A 20,618-nucleotide genomic window follows, 5' to 3' on the forward strand; every position below is an offset into this window, starting at 1 on the left:
TAAAAGTGGCATTAATTCCGTCACCATTTTAAAAAAAAATGGTGGTAACTGAATTACTGTCACTTTTTTACCGCACTTATTTTTAATGAGGTCCATTGTGTTTTATGCCACACACTGCACTTGCTATGGACAAAATGTACTGCAGCCCATTTTGCATTGAGTTAAATTGCTTGCATTCTTAGGTATTTTAATTTCTGAAAAATGTCTCTCGCTGGATTGAATCGGACAGCGTTCTTTTCTCAGAATTGTTTTCATTGGCCCTCATCAACGACAGTTCATTGTACACCCATTGGGCAGGGGTGCAGGAGGGATTGTGACTTATGCTGCACTTTGATGTGTAGTCCTGACGAAGTACCGATGCCCTACCTCATAAAACCAACTGCCTGCCAGCTTAGATATCAGTCGCCCCTTTCCAGGTAAGGGCCTTTCAATCTGGGTTATTTTCTTGTAGTATTTGATGGTCAAGAATCAATGTTTTTATCATCATCAATGTGCAGTGTACATTAATGGAACGAATCGCTGTAATTAATGTTGATTGTATATAAATATTATTTCAACTAGAATAGATCACCACTGGGGGTAGGTGCCGAGCTCATTGTCAATGTTATCCTTTCATGATTCTAACATCATATGAATTTGATTTTAAATGGATTTTAATTGAATATCTTATTGCTGATTATGTCAATAGAATGTTGATTCATGACCTTCTGTTGTTTAAAGGTAACTGTTTGAGTAATGCTACATGTCTTGTAGAACTCAATTGTATTAGTTGTTTTATATTAGACGATTTTGTAATAGCTAATTATGTACATTTCGATTCAATAATGTAAACAAATAAATTGAAAAGTTGATTTATTTCAACTATACCAATAAAAAAAACAAAATGTACTTGTAGTATACTGTAGCTTTTCACATCTACAGCCTCTGAACGAAAGTAGTGCAGAGTCGAGCTGCAATGCAATACTTAATAACATTCTGTGACTATAAAGAGGGAGGCCTGGTAAACAAAAAAAAAGTTCCACATAGGGCATTTTCACATCACATACTACTGATTTCTGACCTTGTGATTTTGCAGAAAAATAACATGATCTGATTTCTAGCAATGCCTCTGCTATGCCTGCTATTATTAGAATGTACTTGTAACCGGCTGTGCATGTTTTTGTCTGACCGGGCTTCATTCCAGACTCTCACAGCCTAAGGGCCACATTCATCCTACTGCCAACAGAGCACAGTCTTGCTGTAGCATAAAGAGCAGTCACTCTGCAATGGCTACATCCATTCACCTCTGTGTAGACCCAGTCCACCAATCACGAGTTTGCTTAAATAAAGCCCAGACTCAGTTCAATGCACAGACTCGCTCAGGTCCAGACTCCTTATATTGGTGGCAAGATTCTCCAGAATACTTACATTCACTGGATTGCCAATAAAGTCCACACACAGAAAACTGTTTCAATTAGATCTATTCTCAGCGAAACCTATACTCTCGGTGGTGCTGTGTGGTCTCAATTAAACCTATACTCCGAGTCAGCGAGCTGTTATGTTATGCTATGCTGCATTTCTGAGGTGTGACGTTTGCCATTTGATTGACCGACTTTTGATGATGGCCATATGGTGCACATGCACTCTGTCCCTAAAATAACTCCTACTCTGCGCAATGTCCAGAATCACGCAACTCCTAACAATGCTCGAGATGGGAGGTTTCGTCCTCCCATTCATAACCACTTGCAATCTCGTTGGGCAGTTTATAATTTTTTTCAGCCCACTGCTCCAGCACAGATGCAAATTAGTCTTTGAGCTAAAAAAAAGTGGGTAATTTCGCCGAAACTTCTAAATGACATCCCTTCAGCACAAGAAACCCAAATGGCTCCTTAAATGGCACGGGTATGTCCAGACGCAGGTCCAGAGGTTGCTGTTTTTGAGTAGCAAGCCAAACCTCACTGATGGCCAATGAGTCTGAAATGTGTCTGGGCTGTGTGACGAAACCAAGGTGTTGATCCCTCCTCCCCAAGGGGGAGCAACCCCCTTTGGAACTAGGGAGGTGAGCCTGCTATGCAAAACACTGCCTACGGGACATGGCAAGCAGGATCTCATTGGGGGTGACCCCCAGTGGGGGACAAGGGATCCCCAGTAGTTAAGCCTACAACATCCCCCTTAGGACAAGTGACTCATTGTTTGTTGGATATATGGAATCTACACAATACAAGCGTACAGGGGTGTTTAAATGTCCTTGGTTTGGTTGCTGACCTTTCCATACTCGCCAAAACTCAGAACCAATGGGGTTGTTTCTCTGGTTGCCGGCGTAAAAGGGGCGGGACGTCTACCTGAAGAGGAGAAGCGGATGCAGAGCAAACCAGCCATGGGGCGGGAGCCAGCCCGAGCAACAATGTGCTCACCGATAGCCTACACTGATGCGCCGAGCCAGCACACCCTGGAGGCAGCATCACATCCCACCCAAGGTGGGAGGAGAGAACTCATAGTCTGCTGAACGCTGCCGGATCCAGGATGGCCGAGAGCATCAGGCACCAGAGGTCTCCCATGCTGATGAGAGACCAAAACGCTATCGAAGTAGCATACCAACGTGCCTAAATGATGGCGCCCGGACGAAGTAGCAAAACCCTGGAATGGACGATCTGAACAGCATGTTTCCCATGCTACTGGACTGCCGACTCCTGTTAGGAGTGATTTTCTATATTCAGGTGGACAGATGTATAGAAGGCCCTCCCCTCCAAGAGGACTGCTAGAGATCTTCCATAGGACAGGGCTCTACCAGGACAGCAGCAGAAGTTGGTCGCCAGCCCTCCTTTCAATGGGTCCACGGTCTTCTGGCAAGTCTTACAGCTGGACAGGATTCTTGGCTCCTCCATTTTCTTCCAGGATCTCTCCAGAGTGGGTGCAGGGGTCCTCTTCTTATCCTTAAAGCCAGGTAAGAGCAGAAACTCCCAGTCAGGTAAGACATATCTGGCCCACACACACACACCACAGCAGACGTCCATTCAGGACCACTAGTGGCAAAACTCATGCATACCACTCAGACACAGTGAAACCAGTTTGTGGATTGGGACCAGACAGTCCCCACCCACATCCTGGCAGCAAACACACATAACCCTCCAGTAGCCTGCCAAAAGCCTCTGCTTTTCGGGCGCTGGAAGTACATATAAGGATTTTCCTGTCCTCACAGGCCAGGAAGAAGGCTAAAAAAACAAGATGGTTAAAGGACAAGCGAAAACCTTGTGACATGCCATGTTTGACCACTAGCCACAGATAGTAGCCAATTGCGGTAAACGCGGTAAGGCTAAAACGAAATACACCAATAAATTGTCAAACGTCACTGTCACCACCAGCTTGCCCATTTAGCACACATAGAGTAACCATAAATCCTCTCAGTGTTAGTCTAGGGCAAAACAGAATGTGTACCCCATTGTACTGCATTGTAAGATGCATTGTACAATGATAATAAGTTACAAAAAGTAGTAACAAAGTAACTAGACGAAAGGAAACAATGTCTCCCAGTAATGCCAGCCTGAAGGACATGCCAGTTTTCCCATGACAGATGAGCAAAAGCCAGTCTAGAGAAGCTTAAGGCTCCCCGGCACTGTAAAAAGAGCAGGTCGGATACAAAAATAAAAAGTTTGGGGGTGCACAGAAATTGAAGGAAAGGTGCAATAAAGAAGAATCTTTCCTAACATCTCCCCGGCAGAAGAACACAGCAGACCAGTAGGTACGCAGTTCACAATGGGGAAAGTGAGGAGAGCGGCGAACTCCGGGACACTCCAAAAGGGAGTAAGGACGATAAGAAACTGGATAAGGTGTCCGAGGGATCTTTTGGGACCATAAGAAACCATAGACTAAAAGAAACACCCTGAGATGGTGATAATGAACTCAATAACCTGCAAGGGATTATCAGATACCAGAGAGCAAGAGGAACGCCCCAAGAGGATGAGCCCAAAACCAATAAGCTGCAAAGGGTCCCTAGAGAGTAAGAGAAAACTCCACATGGGTTGAAACTAAATTGAAGGATTTGCAGCGTCCAATTGTACACTTTAAGAACAAACATTGTATCTTGAACAAGGCTTTGCTGGGAGGGGGCTGGAGTCCCCTTTTTGAGCAGAAAATCAACAAGTTTTGTTGTGAACTGTATGACCAGCCATAGGCCTGGAAACAAGGAGAGAAGCAAAGAGACATTTGAACTTTGTTTTGAACAGTTTAAGCAGAATAAGGCTTGAAAACCCAAGATAACAGAAGTCGAGAGAGACATTTGGGGGGAGGGTCACACACCAACCAGCACAAGCCAAGAACGGGGAGTAAGAACACTTCTCAAGGCTGGTTCTTTGTTTCCTTTGTTAGTGGTAGGGACAGCCAGCAGGGTAGAATAGGTTTGAACTGCGGACAAGGTTAATTTATTTAAGAAGTCCTGATGAACACCGTTTTTTATTTCTAGATTAGGGAACCTCCACCTTTCAAGTAGGGCTAGGGAAGCCAATTTTCTTTACTTTAGCACAACTGAGACCCTTTCAAAAATGTGCATTGTCCATCTCCTGTACCTGACCTACCACAGCTGGCTCGTGGGCTTGTGTAGTAGGAGCATGACCCAGCAGTTTGAGCTGGACTGACCCCTTTTGGGTTAAGACCAACACTGATTAGAATAGGATCTGTCCCGTTCTATAATGGCCTGGCAGGCTGGTTTTAGGGCGGGTTGCCCAGAGCAATGCCAGTGGTTATGATTTTGTCAACACCGTGCATCCATCACTGCTGAGCATTGCATTCTTACATTCACTCCAGGTTTAAATGAAGACCACACTCAGATCTTTCTTTATGAAAGGCATTCTAGGGGTCTGCCCCAATTAACACTTTACTTTTGTTTGAGTGCTTTCTTGTTCAACAATGATTGCTGTTGGTTCCTATGGGGAATAGTAGCTGGATCCTTCTATGATATAATCTCTCTCTCCCTCAATCTCGCTTATATGTCTATTGATCATTATTTTTGGGTCAAATATTGTTTTTTGAATTTTGTTTGCTAAAATTATCTTTGAAAGAAAGCAGGGGGAGACCGCTGCACCCATCCATATCCCAACCCCACCCTCACCAATATTGCCTTACCCCAACTCACCATGTATATTTTTGGCGGGAAATTAGAGTACACAAATCGCAAAAACAATCATTCAACCAGAAATGTATTTATTATTGTATTTAGTTATTTCAATAACTTTTGACAATTTGTTTTATTTTTAAATTCACATTTAACTAATAGCCAATAACACATCAATAATTTCATTTAGTAGGTCCATTAAATAAATAAAATTTAGCAAGCCTGAAAGCATTTCTGAACTCCTTTCCAGACCCTATGAAGTGCCAAGTGCATTGCTCGGGATTCAGTATTTAAACAGTAAGCCCAAAACTCAGAGGATTTAATAACCTCGTAGTCAAACATAAGATCACCCAAGGGGGTCATACATAATATTCCTAAACAGGTCCATTCGGTAAGTAAATGTTTAACAGTTTCCCGTTTTGCCAAGATTTTACAGATTCTACAAAATCTGGCTTCCTGCCGTAACTTCCATTTTGCCCCATATCTAGCACGAACAGGAAGCTGATGTGTGCGCATTTGTAGACAAAAACTCTGAACAGCAGGGTCAGTGCAGAGTAACCAATCCCGTGGAGGTTTCAGGTATCTATGAGTCACCGGAGCCACCTCTGGATAAGCATGTAGCTGCGATAAGTGATTGGAATTATTCAGCCAATCCCATTCCGCTAATCTTCAAGTAAAACACCTTTCAGTACGTGGTAATTGGCACACCGTTTAAAGTCAGGGTGCCAATTTATCGTGGAGCATAGCTCCTTAAATGGTCCCACGAAAGAATCTTCCGTGACAGGGGCATGTTCCAACCGTAGCAGTCTCCAAGTTTCACCAATAATGGACATAGGGGGGGCATTTTTGCCTTAAAAAATAGGTCACTCCTACGTTTTAAAAACAAAAACTTAAGTGAAACCAGTCCCAGAACTTGGCAGACATACTCAATAGAGGTAGACTGTGGTAAACCCAACACATAGCGCCAAAAATAACCTTCAACCACGTCCAAACATTTCAAGTCCTTAAGAATTAAAGCCTCTAGTCCATACAAGATCGAAGGGCAAAACCACTGTTTGTATAAAACAAACCCCACTGCCCCCCCCTACCCCCAAGAGAGAACCCAGCATGTTTGACCAGCAATAAAACGATAAAAAGACCTACTCCCCTTCTCTTGCTACCTCTTTCTTACCCTGACATTTGCTCTCTTGTTTCAGAAGAATTAGAGGTAGGTACTGGTGTGCTGTGCTCATATGTAAAGCCCAGGCCTCCTGCACTTGAGTGCCTGCAGAGGAGGCACACAGTAGACGCCATATTTGATGACAGTGCTCTTGCCCATGAATGCTGTGAATGCACATCCTGGTTTAGACAGTGACTAAGAGGCTCAGCAGCAGATGACATGCAGAACTGCGCAATGTAGATTTGAGTGGGTGAGGGCGTTAGATAAACTTGCAAGAGAGTGAAGGGACACTGGACCCATTTCAGCAAGTACCAAACCATATTCGTGACGTCAGGCCTCCAGGTAGCATTTTCTTTCCTTACCACTTCACATGGAGCCCGTCACTCAATGCTACTTTGACCTGCTGTGCCAGCTTCTATCTGCTGATTGGTTCCCTTGACTGCAGCAGCTTGGTTGTCGTGACCCCACTCTGGCCCACCAACATAATGTAATCATCATCGCTCGGCCGATGGACTAAATCTCACTTAACTGGAATGGGTGCCCTGGACCTGTTCCCTCAGTCACATGTTAATGCTCATTTGTTGCCCACTGCTGCCAGGTCAGATCATGAGGCCTCTCTGTCGTGCTTTCCCTTTCTTTCTTTGCCTCACTCTCACTCTCTTCCTCTCTCTCTCTCTGGTGGCATTTTTCTACAAGCCTGGGTTGGTGACTCAGTCACCGGTACTAAGCCTGCATTGACCCAGCTGGTAGCAGAAGCCCTTTAAGCACTGCAAGTTGCCAGAGCAGCTATGCTGACGGTATTAACCAAATTAACCTTTTACAATTGACCTTTTGCACAATTGACCTAATTATAGTGGTCCTAATTGACCTTCTGCACAATTGACCTTTCTATTATTTTTAGTTATTTTATATATGTATTGGGTTGGTTTTGGATTAAAAATAATATAAGGGGATTGGGTGGGGATTGCAGGGGTTTTTGGATTGGGTGGAGGGGTTGCGGGGGGTCTCCCCCTGCATTTATGTCCTAATTGATCTTCTCAATGAGGTCAATTGTCCAGAGTTCAATTCTCCCAAGGTCAATTGTGAAAAAGTCAATTAGTATACAACCATGCCGACACACCAGTGCTATGTCTTCCATGTCAATCTCATGTAATGGACTTCTCCCATTATTTAGTCCTCTCCCAATCCCTTTCTCTCTGAAATACATCGGGCGTGGAAGTTAAAGAGTTATAGTGTCTATTAAGCTAACAATACAAGACTGAAGCTGATGCTGTTGAAGCAGTGCAGCAGTCTCAGTAGAGTTGGGAGCATCTGCTCCTGCTGATAACGCATCATGACAAAAACAGCACAAAACGGGCTGAAGCTGTCAAAGCAAGTAAAAGTGACACGTGAAATGTCTATGTGTTGACCGTGTGCGGGTGTTGAGGACATTAACTATAACCAAGTGTTTTAAGAACTGTTGCCATGTTCTTAAAGGCGAAACAGTCAGTATTTAGGAGCTATGCTCAGGTTTGGCACAGAGAATGCTTGTCTGACATGGCACTGCCACTTCTGTCTGGAATCTGCTTAGTTTGTGAAAGCACCAACTGTAGTGTCAAGCAAATGAGAACGCCACCAGTTGAAAGCCTGGCAAGGTCTATTGCAAGGCTTAGTTGAGCTGAAAAAAGTGTACTGTCTGCAGCATTTTACACTTCCTGTGTAAATAATGGGAAATGATGCAGGGTGTCGTCAGCTCAGCTGGGTATCCAGAAATATTGTCGCTGAAAAAATGGCGGCAAAAAGGCTGTGGTGTGACCCAGTAAAAAGGTGTGTCCTTTATACCACACAAGCGGAGCTGGGGTTGTGTCGGTGTCCTCCGCTCCCTTTGTGCGGTATAATCAGGGTTCAAGTCGAGGGTACAAGCGGGTGGACAGAGTCCACCCACTTTTTCCAGAGGGTGCACTCAGTCCATCCCCCTCCACCAGCTAAAATGCGAAACATTGAATGTCCTCTCGAATTTATCAATTAAAGGCGACTAAGGGCATCAAACCTGCAACGGTCAGGTTTGCAGGCCGGACACTTCACCATTGCGCTATATAACCTGATATATAACAACGAACAACTAAAGGTGAAATGTCTCATTTCGGTTCTGCGTGTTCCTGGGAAAAGCTTTAAACGATTTCAATAACACTATTAGAAGAAAATATCCTCTTGTTTTTGTTTTGTGATTTTATGAAAGGCAAATGCCATTCGTCCGTGCAATTTGGGTGGTGATGCAAAGCCAATTTAATTTAAATGTGCCTATATCACCTTGGCATGCTAATTTCTGGTGACGTCACACCCCATTGCGTTTATTTATGAGCCCCCCACTTACATTCTTAGGACTTGGCCCCTGGGTATAATGAGTCCAGGGGTTGCGAGAGGATTGAGGGGGCCACACCATGGCCTTTGTGTCGCGATTTCTTCTGAAACAGCCATTTTCGCAGCAACTTTATTACATGGAACTGTCAGCTGGTGGTCTCCTTTCTTGCAGATTGGGCCATATAGGAGGGTTGGGCTTTGCAACCTTTCCTTTGGCCCGTTTGCGCAGAGTTGGTAGATAGCCGAGGCCTGTGCGCTGATTTTCGAGAGCTGTGTGTATCTATCGGTTGGCATGTGATGGAGGACGCCTTGCTCTGGTGAATGAGCGCGCGTGCCGGTAGGCAGTGGATGAGACCTGGTATTCTAGTTTGACTGCCCATGTGGTGCATGCAGGATTGTGTGCTTTGATGCCTCTTTCTAAATACAATGAGGAATACACGGTTTGCCATTGAGAGGGTGTCTGAGCGTTGGATCTGCATGTTTGTGCAGAGGGCTTGAGATCATGCAGTGCAGGCACATGGTGGTATGTGCTGGAGAGGGGACGCTGTTGGTAGTAGAACCCCCCATCCCCCCAACCCCCTATATGGTAGCTGATTGGGGATATAACCACGGGTGTGATCTGTGGATCAGCTGTCTGCAGAGTTTGGATGGGGGGCTGGTTAAGCTCTGAAAGGGGGGTTGCACACATTCATCCCTAGGAGGATTACATGGTTTTGAGGAAGTACAGAAGAATACAGTATATTCCTTCATTTTCAGCTACTCCAAAAGGACTGTTTTAAGGCAAAGAAACACTGTGCTCTGACACATCATTTAGTGGGAAAGTCCATGGCATCAAAGGCCACAATTAGGTCACCCTGGAATTGTTTAATGCAAAGCATGTCTCATTAGCACAGTTGGTATTACCCAAAGTGACCTTTTACAATTGACCTCTTGCACAACTGACCTAATTATAGTGGTCCTAAAAGACGTTCGGGTCATTGACTGTAAAGTGATTCTACAACAAAGTCCCAAGTAAATGCCTGAGAGTTCATTGGATGAACTCACTAACCACACACATGTACATCACCATAGGACGCATGCTACTTAACTCAGCCGTTCAATAATGTACAAGGGATGTGCATCCTCATTGGAGGTATGGGAGTGCTTACCTCCAGGCACAAAAAGGCTCAAAAGCATGCGCTGGCCCGCTCAAGCATCGAAACACATCCTGAAACACCGTGCTGGCCCGCTCAAGCAACGAAACACATCCTGAAACACCGTGCTGGCCCGCTCAAGCATCGAAACACATCCTGAAACACCGTGCTGGCCCGCTCAAGCATCGAAACACATCCTGAAACACCGTGCTGGCCCGCTCAAGCAACGAAACACATCCTGAAACACCGTGCTGGCCCGCTCAAGCAACGAAACAAATCCTGAAACTCCGCGCAACGGCTTAGTATCCCACTCCAGATGTGGTGCAGCTATAGGGATGCTACCCCTCATCCAAAAGCATGCGCTGGCCTGCTCAGGCAACAAAACAAATCCTGAAACACAGCGCAGAGGCTTAGTATCCCACTCCAGATGTGGTGCAGCTTTAGGGATGCTACCCCTCATCCATAAGCATGCGCTGGCCTGCTCAAGCAACGAAACAAATCCTGAAACACCGCGCAGAGGCTTAGTATCCCACTCCAGATGTGGTGCAGCTATAGGGATGCTACCCCTCATCCAAAAGCATGCGCTGGCCTGCTCAAGCAATGAAACAAATCCCAAAACACTGTGCAGAGGCTTAGTATCCCACTCCAGATGTGGTGCAGCTATAGGGATGCTACCCCTCATCCATAAGCATGCGCTGGCCTGCTCAAGCAACGAAACAAATCCTGAAACACCGCGCAACGGCTTAGTATCCCACTCCAGATGTGGTGCAGCTATAGGGATGCTACCCCTCATCCATAAGCATGCGCTGGCCTGCTCAAGCAACGAAACACATCCTGAAACACCACGCAACGGCTTAGTATCCCACTCCAGATGTGGTGCAGCTATAGGGATGCTACACCTAATCCAAAAGCATGCGCTGGCCTGCTCAAGCAACGAAACAAATTCTGAAACACCGCGCAGAGGCTTAGTATCCCACTCCAGATGTGGTGCAGCTATAGGGATGCTACCCCTCATCCATAAGCATGCGCTGGCCTGCTCAAGCAACGAAACAAATCCTGAAACACCGCGCAGAGGCTTAGTATCCCACTCCAGATGTGGTGCAGCTATAGGGATGCTACACCTAATCCAAAAGCATGCGCTGGCCTGCTCAAGCAACGAAACAAATCCTGAAACACCGCGCAGAGGCTTAGTATCCCACTCCAGATGTGGTGCAGCTATAGGGATGCTACCCCTCATCCATAAGCATGCGCTGGCCTGTTCAAGCAACTACACAAATCCTGAAACACAGCGCAACGGCTTAGTATCCCACTCCAGATGTGGTGCAGCTATAGGGATGCTACACCTAATCCAAAAGCATGCGCTGGCCTGCTCAAGCAACGAAACAAATCCTGAAACACCGCGCAGAGGCTTAGTATCCCACTCCAGATGTGGTGCAGCTATAGGGATGCTACCCCTCATCCATAAGCATGCGCTGGCCTGCTCAAGCAACTAAACAAATCCTGAAACACAGCGCAACGGCTTAGTACCCCACCCCAGATGTGGTGCAGCTATAGGGATGCTACACCTAATCCAAAAGCATGCGCTGGCCTGCTCAAGCAACGAAACAAATCCTGAAACACCGCGCAGAGGCTTAGTATCCCACTCCAGATGTGGTGCAGCTATAGGGATGCTACCCCTCATCCATAAGCATGTGCTGGCCTGCTCAAGCAACGAAACAAATCCCAAAACACTGTGCAGAGGCTTAGTATCCCACTCCAGATGTGGTGCAGCTATAGGGACGCTACCCCTCATCCAAAAACTGATGCTGATGTGTTGTATGGGTTCAGTGGCAACAGTCCCCGGCTATCTGGTGCTAACATACCCCTTTAAACATACCTCATGAGGGGAAATACAAATTACCATTTGTGGGGAAAGGCACCAGTAAGGGCCGGATCATTTTAAGCTTAAGAATACCTTCACTATCATTGAACCAAACTTGGCATCAGCAACTCAACTGATCTCCAAAGTGCAATATTTGCAGAAGGCAAATTGTTATAGGCATGGTTGCTGATAAACAAAGGGCATATATCGAGTACTTTTCAAGTGGAGCACACCCTGCTTTGGCCTGGACTGCATGAGTTCCAAAAGATGAAGGAATTTCGGGAAATACGTTTCTAACAAGAATGTGAAACAAAATTCAATGAGTAGAGGAGTCTTTTTGTCCTTCTTAAGGGTAACACTAAACCAAACAAACCTGCACCACAACAAAATGTAGATTGCAAGGGAAAGTAGCAAGACAAATGTTCATGTTCAAATATCCTTCCAGAAAACCGCATGCGCATTCCTGCAAACACTGCTTCTAACTAAGGTGTCCATTAGGCTGGGATTATTACTATTCGGATGTTAGTCTTAGATAGAGTCAATGTACGATCATTGGGTGCCTTGTATTTCGAAATATTAAACACATAGGAGTGGGTTGCCAGGCTTCAGGAACAGTATGTGGGAGGCCATCAAAGCCTCTCAACCAAAGCCCCATGGTGGACTTCACAGGGATCACAGGGAATGGCGGTGTTCATCCCTGGGTCTCAAGACACAGATGGCACAGAGCAGGGGCACACGGGGGTGCTGTATCATCTGAACCCTGTTGTGGCTTTCGGGAGGTAGTCGTAGGACTACATGGTTGTTGATTTGAAGCGTGTGCCACACTGGATCGTATTGGTTTACAAATCTGACTCACACGTGATGCGACCCACTCTTCCCTGCTATGTGACTTTGATGCACTGGTCTCCCACGGGCATGGGCAGACATACTACTCCGTTCTATGGCCAAACAGAAAGGTGCCATGAACTATGCTTATTTTTATATTTTCCTTTTGTAATAAATTTAACAGTGGGAAAACAATATACAGATTGATTCAAATTATTATAAAAAGGCACGTGTCTGTGTCATAGATAATACCACGTTAAAGAAATAAAACAAACACTGGGCCTCATTACAAGTCCGGCGTTAACCCTGCCGGTGCTTCTGGCAGGTTGCTGCCGCATCTGCAATATTTACCGGCGCCTGGCTTGCCAGTAACACCAGGGGATTACAACCCCGGCGTTCCGGGAAGTCGGGCGCCGGTAAATGGTTAATCTAGTCCCATTTGAGTCCCATAGGACTCAATGGGAATGGGGACCACAGAAGCACCAGCACTGTTAATAATGGTGCCGCTGCTTCCGTGATACTCTGCGGGCGGGTGCCGTTCCACCCGCTAGGTCTGACCCTGGCGGACGAGACGGCACCCGCCTGCAGAGTCGTACCGTGCCAGTCCGGTAACAATGATGCCGGTACCGGCACCGTTGTTACCGGACTGGCAGAGTCGTAATGAGGCCCATTGTAAACCTCAAAATCTCATTATACTAAATTTTCTTTTCATAAAGTTTTCTCAGGGAAGATTGAACCCCCCCCCCCATCTCCTCCACTTTCATCCTGGATGATCATTATAGGAGTGGTTATAATTAGTGGGGTCCATGCCCCCCAAAACATTTAGTCTAGGGCAGTGGTGCACAACATACAGTCCACGGCCCAAACTTCAAGGCGTTACTTATGCCCCTCCAAGTCACCCGAGTTCAATGAAGTGTTGCAATTCAGGTTGTTTGTTTAAAACATGATTTAAGTCCGATACTGCACTAAAATCAAAGTTGTAATGCACTGTATCAAGGGTTATGATTAAAAAAATAGAGCAATAAATAAGAATGACACTTCAAACCCCAAGTTGTATGTTTCTTTTACTCACATTTGGCACAGAGACCCCTACCAGCCGCTCATCCCCGGAGGCAGTCCGGCTCACTGGATGAGACTTGTGTGGTACATTCAGGGCAATCAGTTGCCACTCCCTGGTCTAGGGTACGGGCCGGTCTGGGCCTACTCCTGGCCAAGGGATCCCTGGTAACTAGGGAAGGTCGGAGGTCATCAGTGGATGTGGAATAATGTGCTTGGGAGCGGGGGGTGGGGCGGGGGGGGTTTGGATCGCTGGGTGGTTACCTCGCAGTCACATGGTGGCTCCAGTGGCAGGCTTTTGACTTAGACAAGTGTGGCAAAGGCTTCTGGGGGATCAGTGTGGCAGAGCACCTTAATAATAAGGGTCCCTTAGTGAGAAAATCATGAATGCCATCTAACAGCTCGAGAAGAGCCTATTAATCAAGCCTTACAGTGATGGCAGGAGAACGACTCACACCCAGGTTGGGGGAAGGGTCAGTGTCTCACACTAACAGGAGCCCTCCCGAGGTCTGTAAGGATATTAGAGCCTGAAGGTGAGCAGCTGAAAGGGAAAGGGAAAGATGTTAGGATGCTTTTCAAATGGCTGTACTCCCTCAATGTTCTGAAGAATATGATACATGTTACATTATACAGTGTATTTAGCTGTGCCCTCAGCCTGTCACCATTCACTTGTTAAGATGCAATCCATTTCATGAATTGCAAGGCCTAGTAGGACTCTTCCTGGTATTCTTCATCCCTGTTCCTCCCCAGCTCCCCCTTTTTGTCTTGTGGCACCTTGAAACAGCATTTCTTTAAAGGCGCATGATATAAACCCCAAAAATAATGAAATCAAATGATTCTACCACATGAATAAATTTGTTTAACATCTATTTATGTCAACTCTTACATCATATGGGCCAGTTCCAAGCGTCATTGTCGCAGAACTTATATGTACTGGCACGGGAGGGCATGCTTGATGCTCACTCCAGCACTGCAGGCCTAGTGCAGTCTGTATGGTGGAGGGGCCCTGGTGATCACGGAGACAAAGGAAATGGACTAAGAGGAGGAGGCTGCACTGGACACCAGCTCTAGCCCCACTTAGACTCGCTATATCTGATAAGGCTAAAATAAATTAATGTTTTTGTGGCATTAGCACCCCGTTGCAAGGGCTGTAACGGAGGGCTCTGGGCCGTTACCGCCCCCTCCACCCTCCGTTCCAGCCCTTGGAATGGGGTGCTAATGCCAAAGCGGTAACCTAGGGTGCTCAAATAAAAAGTATTTTCATTCATTGAATGGGACGCCGTGCACATCCCGTTCAATTAATAAAAATACTTATCCAAAATGGCCACCATGGTTGTAGAAGCCCCTCTTCTAATATCATGGTGGCTGGAAAAGCGAAAAGGGAAGCTGCTGCAGCAGTGGCACCAATCAGGTAAGGACTGGGAAGGGGATTGGGAAAAGTAAAATTAAAAAAAGGGGGAGAGTGGGGGGTTTTGATGGCAGCCGCGGCGTGGGAGGCAGCCTGCGGGTTCCATGGAACGCGGGCTGAGATTAGCAGTTTCAACCCGCTTTTCATCGAATCTGATTGGCTGCTACCCCCGTACCCGGGTGCTGATGGACATCCAGGGATGCAATTGTTCCTCTGACGTAGACTTGAAGAGTTTTATAAGTGGGATAAAATACAATGTATTATCGATAACAACAATATCACATTTATATACTGCGTTTGATGCTGGATTCCTCCTGATGGTCAGTGTTGTTCTGATATGCATTATTGCTCAATTTAATGGTACTGAATATATGGACCACAGATGGACTAAGGGCTGAGAGTGGGCGCTGCCGGGGTTCGATCTTGCACATTAAAGGCTAGCCGTGGGTCTTCTGCGAGTCCTTAAGTTGATAGAAAAAACACAGGATTGAAGGGGGAGCACAGGCATTCTTGCTGTTCATGGTTTTCCTAAAGTTCGTATCAGTTGGCTGCGATAGACTGGAATAAACAGACAACATTCAATGGATGTTTATGTGGGAGAGGACTAGAAAGGACGACTTAAATGCCAGATGTGATTTCCGGGACAAATGCATTTTGCAAACTTTATTGCCCACAATGACCACAGGCAAAAACAATGAAAATGGATTACACACTTGAGAACCCGTGAAATCACCTTCTGATTGAGAAAACTGCTGCAATACCAAGGATAATATTGTTTTGAAATCCTACAGTCCTGAATCAAGCTGCGCCCTCTTCATGATGGATTGGACTGAGAGAACATTGGAACAGGCCTTAAAATACGGAATAAGATGAACAGTGGCAACATTGCCGACCAATCAGAGAAAAAGAAACACTAGGCCAACCAAACCAATATCTAGTGCTAATATTACAGACAGGATCCATATGAAGACTCCAGAACACTCAGAACTCCAGAACGGTGCCCAGAACTCTAATGTGATTCTAGAAAGAAGGCTCACATATTATGGATGTGCCACAAATAAAAGACCTTGGACTGAAGTTACTCGCCTTATCATTCAAGCAGCATCGGGAGGTGGTCACTGGGGCATGGTAGGTGTGTATTATTTATTTGTTTTCTCCGGTGCCCACCTGTCGCCGAGCAGCCACTTTACAACACTGAAGGTCGTGTCGTCTGTGGTGTATCTTCAGATTGGTGTCTTCCGTTCAGGATGGCGTGGATCTGTGACCACCTGGTTGGTGAATGGGGTACCGGGCCTGTGTCAGAGAACTAGTAGGGAAAGGATCCAAACGGAGGGCACCCTGCACACATGTCTCTTCCTCCCCCGTTCTGGATCTTCAGGGTCCCAGTCTAGCATCTGTACATTTGCCGCTGTAACCTTTGCATGAAGTGCAAATAATCCTAAACTTGATTGCTTGTTCACAGTGGCTGTTTTCTGGTCAGTTTCCCTTAGCAAAAGGCAGAGCCTGGCCGCTTACTGATGAATCCTATGTAGTTTCCTCCCTTCCTTTTTTTGGGTGACCGAGTAGATCCGTACTCAGATGCATTAGTCAAGGTAGGACAGCAACAGAGCTATTACAAATGCCACCCAATGATGTGTCCAAAACAACCAAAGGACAACCTTTGCACAAAAGGTTTGACGTTAAGGGTTTATGGACGACATTTATCTGTGAAATGAAGGAGGTGACTCCTTTGCTGGCGGGCCTCTCCCACAGCTGAGATCATTACATGATGTAATAATGCCAATTATTCTATGTTGAATCATCAAATAAAGATAGTAGACAGAGATAGTAGCAAAAAGGTCATTGTAAGAAAACGACTGATCACAAGATCCCTTTCAAAACAGTGTTGTCTGAAACACTGTTATGAAAGGAGTAACAGAACAGCGAGAAAGATTCTGTCGGAAAGTAAAATCATGTGTTTACAAATTAAACATACATCATTTGCTAAAAAGAAAAAAAGAAGCTTGTGGGCAATCGGAGTCCTTCAAAGAAGCTTCATGAATGGAAAGAATGAGACCTGGAGGAATTAAAAATAGTTGAGAAATTTTCCATAAGAGTGTAAGAACACCTTCTTTTTTTAACTTTACCTTTGTGGTCAAAGAAGATCCTCCTTAGGAATTTTAAAAAGCAAATGATACTAGGTTTAGAACACATCCAATGATATGATAGGTCATTTATAACGCGCATGTACACATGTGTTCCTAGGCACGACAAGGAGGGAAGACAGAGGGAGGACAAGACAAACGATCTTACTAGGCCTTGTGTCAATCAGATCGTGCAAGTGCGACAACGCAAAGTGCAGGGGAAAGGCAGAAGGGAATTGCCAGGGGGCGGGGGGTGCAATCAGGGCAGCAGGGCTCTGGCTAAGTGCAAGGAGGCAGGAGACTGTAGAGGTTACAGTTACAGCCCCTAAGTGCGCTGTAGGCCCGAAGGCAGTGCAGGGGACTGATCATGGAGGAGCCTGGTACCCAGTGAGGCTCTGAGGGTAGCCAGGCAACCAGTCAGCACAGCAGGGGAGGGAGAGAGAGAAAGTGGAGGAGAAAAGGAAGGCCTTGAGCTGATTCCAGAACTTCAGGTGGTCCGGCTCAAGTTTGACAGGGGCAGGAAGTCCATTCCAGAGGGAGGCACCTGCAGAAGAGAGAGATCTACCACCCACACTCTGCTTGGAGAAGCCTCTGACCCCCAGCGAGTTGGAGGTAGTTGAACAAAGGGCTCGAGTAGGAAGGTATTATGGAAGAGAGAGTTGGATGTAGTGCAGACCCCAGCCCCAGAAAGCCTTGTGGACGATGCAGAGGGTCTTGAACTTGATCCTTGCAGTCACCGGGAGCCAGTGGAGGAATTTCAGTGCTGGAGAGATACGGTCCCTGGGCTTGAGGCGAAGGATACGTCTTACAGTCCTGTTCAGGATTGGTTGCAGATTGCGAAGAGTAGAGGAAGGCAGATTAAGAAAGAGGCTGTTGCAGTAGTCCAGCCTAGAAAGAACTAGGGCTCTGGAGACAGTGAGCTTCTGGGAAAGTGAGAAAAGGAACAGTACCTCTGAGGAGGTGCAGCTGGTAGTGTGTCTTCTTGGCAAGGTCTGTGATGTGAGGAGAGAAGGAGAGAGTGGAGTCGAAGACGACAGCATGGTTTTTTGCCTCGCAGCAAGGTGAAGGAAGAGGACCCAAGGAGGGCGGCCCCTCCCTGGGCCTTGGGAAAGCGGGAGCAGGGGCCCCAATGAGAAGTATCTCTGTCTTACTGGCATTAAGGCAGAAATCGTTGGAGGGACACCAATCCTAAATTGCGGATAGACAGTCAGGAATGAGTGAGAGAGGAGAGGAAGCTGAGGGGAGCCTGAAAGAGAGCTGAGTGTCATCTGGATAACACTGAAAGTTAGAGGAGAAGGTAGAGATCAGGTGGGCCAAAGTTGCCAAGTAGACATTGAAGAGCCAGGGTGAGAGGATAGAGCCCTGGGGAACACCACAAGTGGAGAGAAAGGTGGTGGAGAGAAAGGACTTAAGTTGGACCTCGGAGGGTCGGTCCAGGAGGAAGGAGGTCAACCACTCCAGGGCCTGATAAGTGATGCCCAGGTTCTCATGGAGTCGATTGATCAGGATGGCGTAATTGACTGTGTCAAAAGCAGAGGAAAAAATTGTATAAACTCCAAAAGAGAATTAACTATTACTAGAAATCAGTATATAGCAATTGTATCACTTGGAAGTGGATTAGTTTAATCTCTTTCAGGGCTGAGTGTTCCTCATGACTCACTTACTTGAAAGAAAGGATTAAGCTTTCTCAGTCATCTCGCGTTCTGCGATCCAACAACTCCAATAACCTTACGCAGCCTCGTTACAAGCTAGCCTGTTTTGGCGGCACTAGCTTTGACTCTGTCATCCCACATTTTTGGAACTCTCTTCCTGCTTTTCTGCGCACCTGTCCTGTGCTTTCTTCCTTTAAGAAATCTCTTAAAACATTTATTTGTTCATTCTTATGACTAGTGTCTATCAACCCCTGCGTCTCCCTGGTCTACCCTTTGCTTCTCTCTAATGAGCTCTCTTACTTGGTGCGCACTGAGGCCTTCGGGCGAGTTGAGCCTTATAAGAAATAATTAACATTAACCTTAACATTAACTTCCTGGAGGAGATGGGTGGCAGCAGCATCCACCAGGACTGTCTCTTTATCATGGTACCTGAATTAGATTTCCCTCTAAATGTTTCCCTTCACCCTACGGACAGTATCAGTTCAATCATTTCAAGAGAGGGCGCACACCTCCTCCAAGTCTCATTTAGAATTGCAAGGGCAAATGGTAATGATGACAACATTGTTAAGGAATTACATTATTGATTGCATATATCAAAAAGTGTACTTTAGCAGTAGGATAAGAAACTTAAAAAACAAGATTCAAGACTGCATCAGAGCAAAAATAAATACATAAATAAATAATGATGCAAAATGCACATTAGCAGCTAGCTGGCTTGTGTTTATTTGGATAGAATGTAGTCCGAACAATGAATGGTAAAGGGTGTAAACGGAGATCAGGAAGGTGTATGACTTGAGAACGGATTGCCTCTTTTTCGAATTGGCCATTTTCTTTTTTACAAACTTTCTTTTTGAATTTCATGTTTTTCTTGGCCTACGTAAATGGGGGAGAGGGAATCAACCAAAACCCCTGTCCACCCCTCCTCCTCCTGCTCCTCTTCCTCTTCTCCTCCATCTACATGCCCCTTTTCCTTCCAATGCCGTCCTCTTTTCACTTTGTTTTTTCTCCATCCTTTACCGACGTATCCCTGACCTCAGTCTATTCTGACTTGGTCAGGGACTTAGGGCCTCATCACGAGTTGGATGGTAGCCCTTAAATGCGGCAGTAACCGGGCCTTAAGGAGCGGTGGTGGCCGTCTCCCTACATCGTGGGGCGCGCGGACAAAGACTCAGAGCCCCTGCAGTGCCAAGAGTGCCCGGCCTCAATGATAAGAGGAGGTGGGCTTGAATCCAAACAAGCTTCAAGGGGGAGAGCCCCTGGAGGAAGGCTGGGGGAGCACCGGGCCCGGATACATACGTAGAGTGGAGGGGCACCTTGTACCACTATCACTCAGGGATCACAAAACCCACAATGGAGGCCACAAGAACGGGCCTCCACACATTAAGGACTTATCAGTTACAAACTACACCCTGTGTGGATCAGAGCTGGGGCCCGCTTGGGAAAGAGTTGAATAGCTGGGTGCAGCAGGGGGATCCCTGAGTTGACGGACTGAGGGAGGCAAAGGGCAAAATCAGAGACGGCGATTCCCCCGAACACCCGAGGGACCCCCACACCCGCATCTACTCCTCTGCACAAGAGTACCATCAGCTACCCCAGGCACGTGTTTCAGCCTTGTCGGGCCTCAACAGTCAGCTGAAGCGCAGCGTCTCTATGGCAAAGGGCGCATAGTGTCCACGTTTGCATTATCCTTAGTGACATAGGGTAAAACCCCAAGTTCAACAAAATGTACACAAGAAATGTGCCTTGCTTTAACTCATCCATTGTACGTACAACCTGGTGCAAAACTACCCCCATGGAAATAGCTCTTGGCATGAGTCAAGGTAGGTGGCCCAAAGTGGAGCCAAAACACATTAGAAGGACTGCATGCTTTCTGAGGTAGAAATAATCGTCCACGTCACAATGTTTTAATTCCATGGCAACATCGACATTCAGGAACCTCTTACCGGACCAAAGGGCTCCCCCCAAATCAGCGCAG

General features: G+C 46.3%; 1 protein-coding gene across 2 annotated transcripts in view; it reads right to left on the reverse strand.

Moving 5' to 3' along the window:
- Window positions 1-20,618, reverse strand: part of SLC7A4 (solute carrier family 7 member 4) — a 236,396-nt gene that overhangs the window by 92,327 nt on the left and 123,451 nt on the right. The gene's annotated exons all lie outside the window — the stretch shown is intronic.

The sequence above is a fragment of the Ambystoma mexicanum genome, chromosome 10, assembly GCF_040938575.1.
Source record: "Ambystoma mexicanum isolate Mex_15411 chromosome 10, UKY_AmexF1_1, whole genome shotgun sequence".
In the NCBI taxonomy this organism is placed as follows: domain Eukaryota; kingdom Metazoa; phylum Chordata; class Amphibia; order Caudata; family Ambystomatidae; genus Ambystoma; species Ambystoma mexicanum.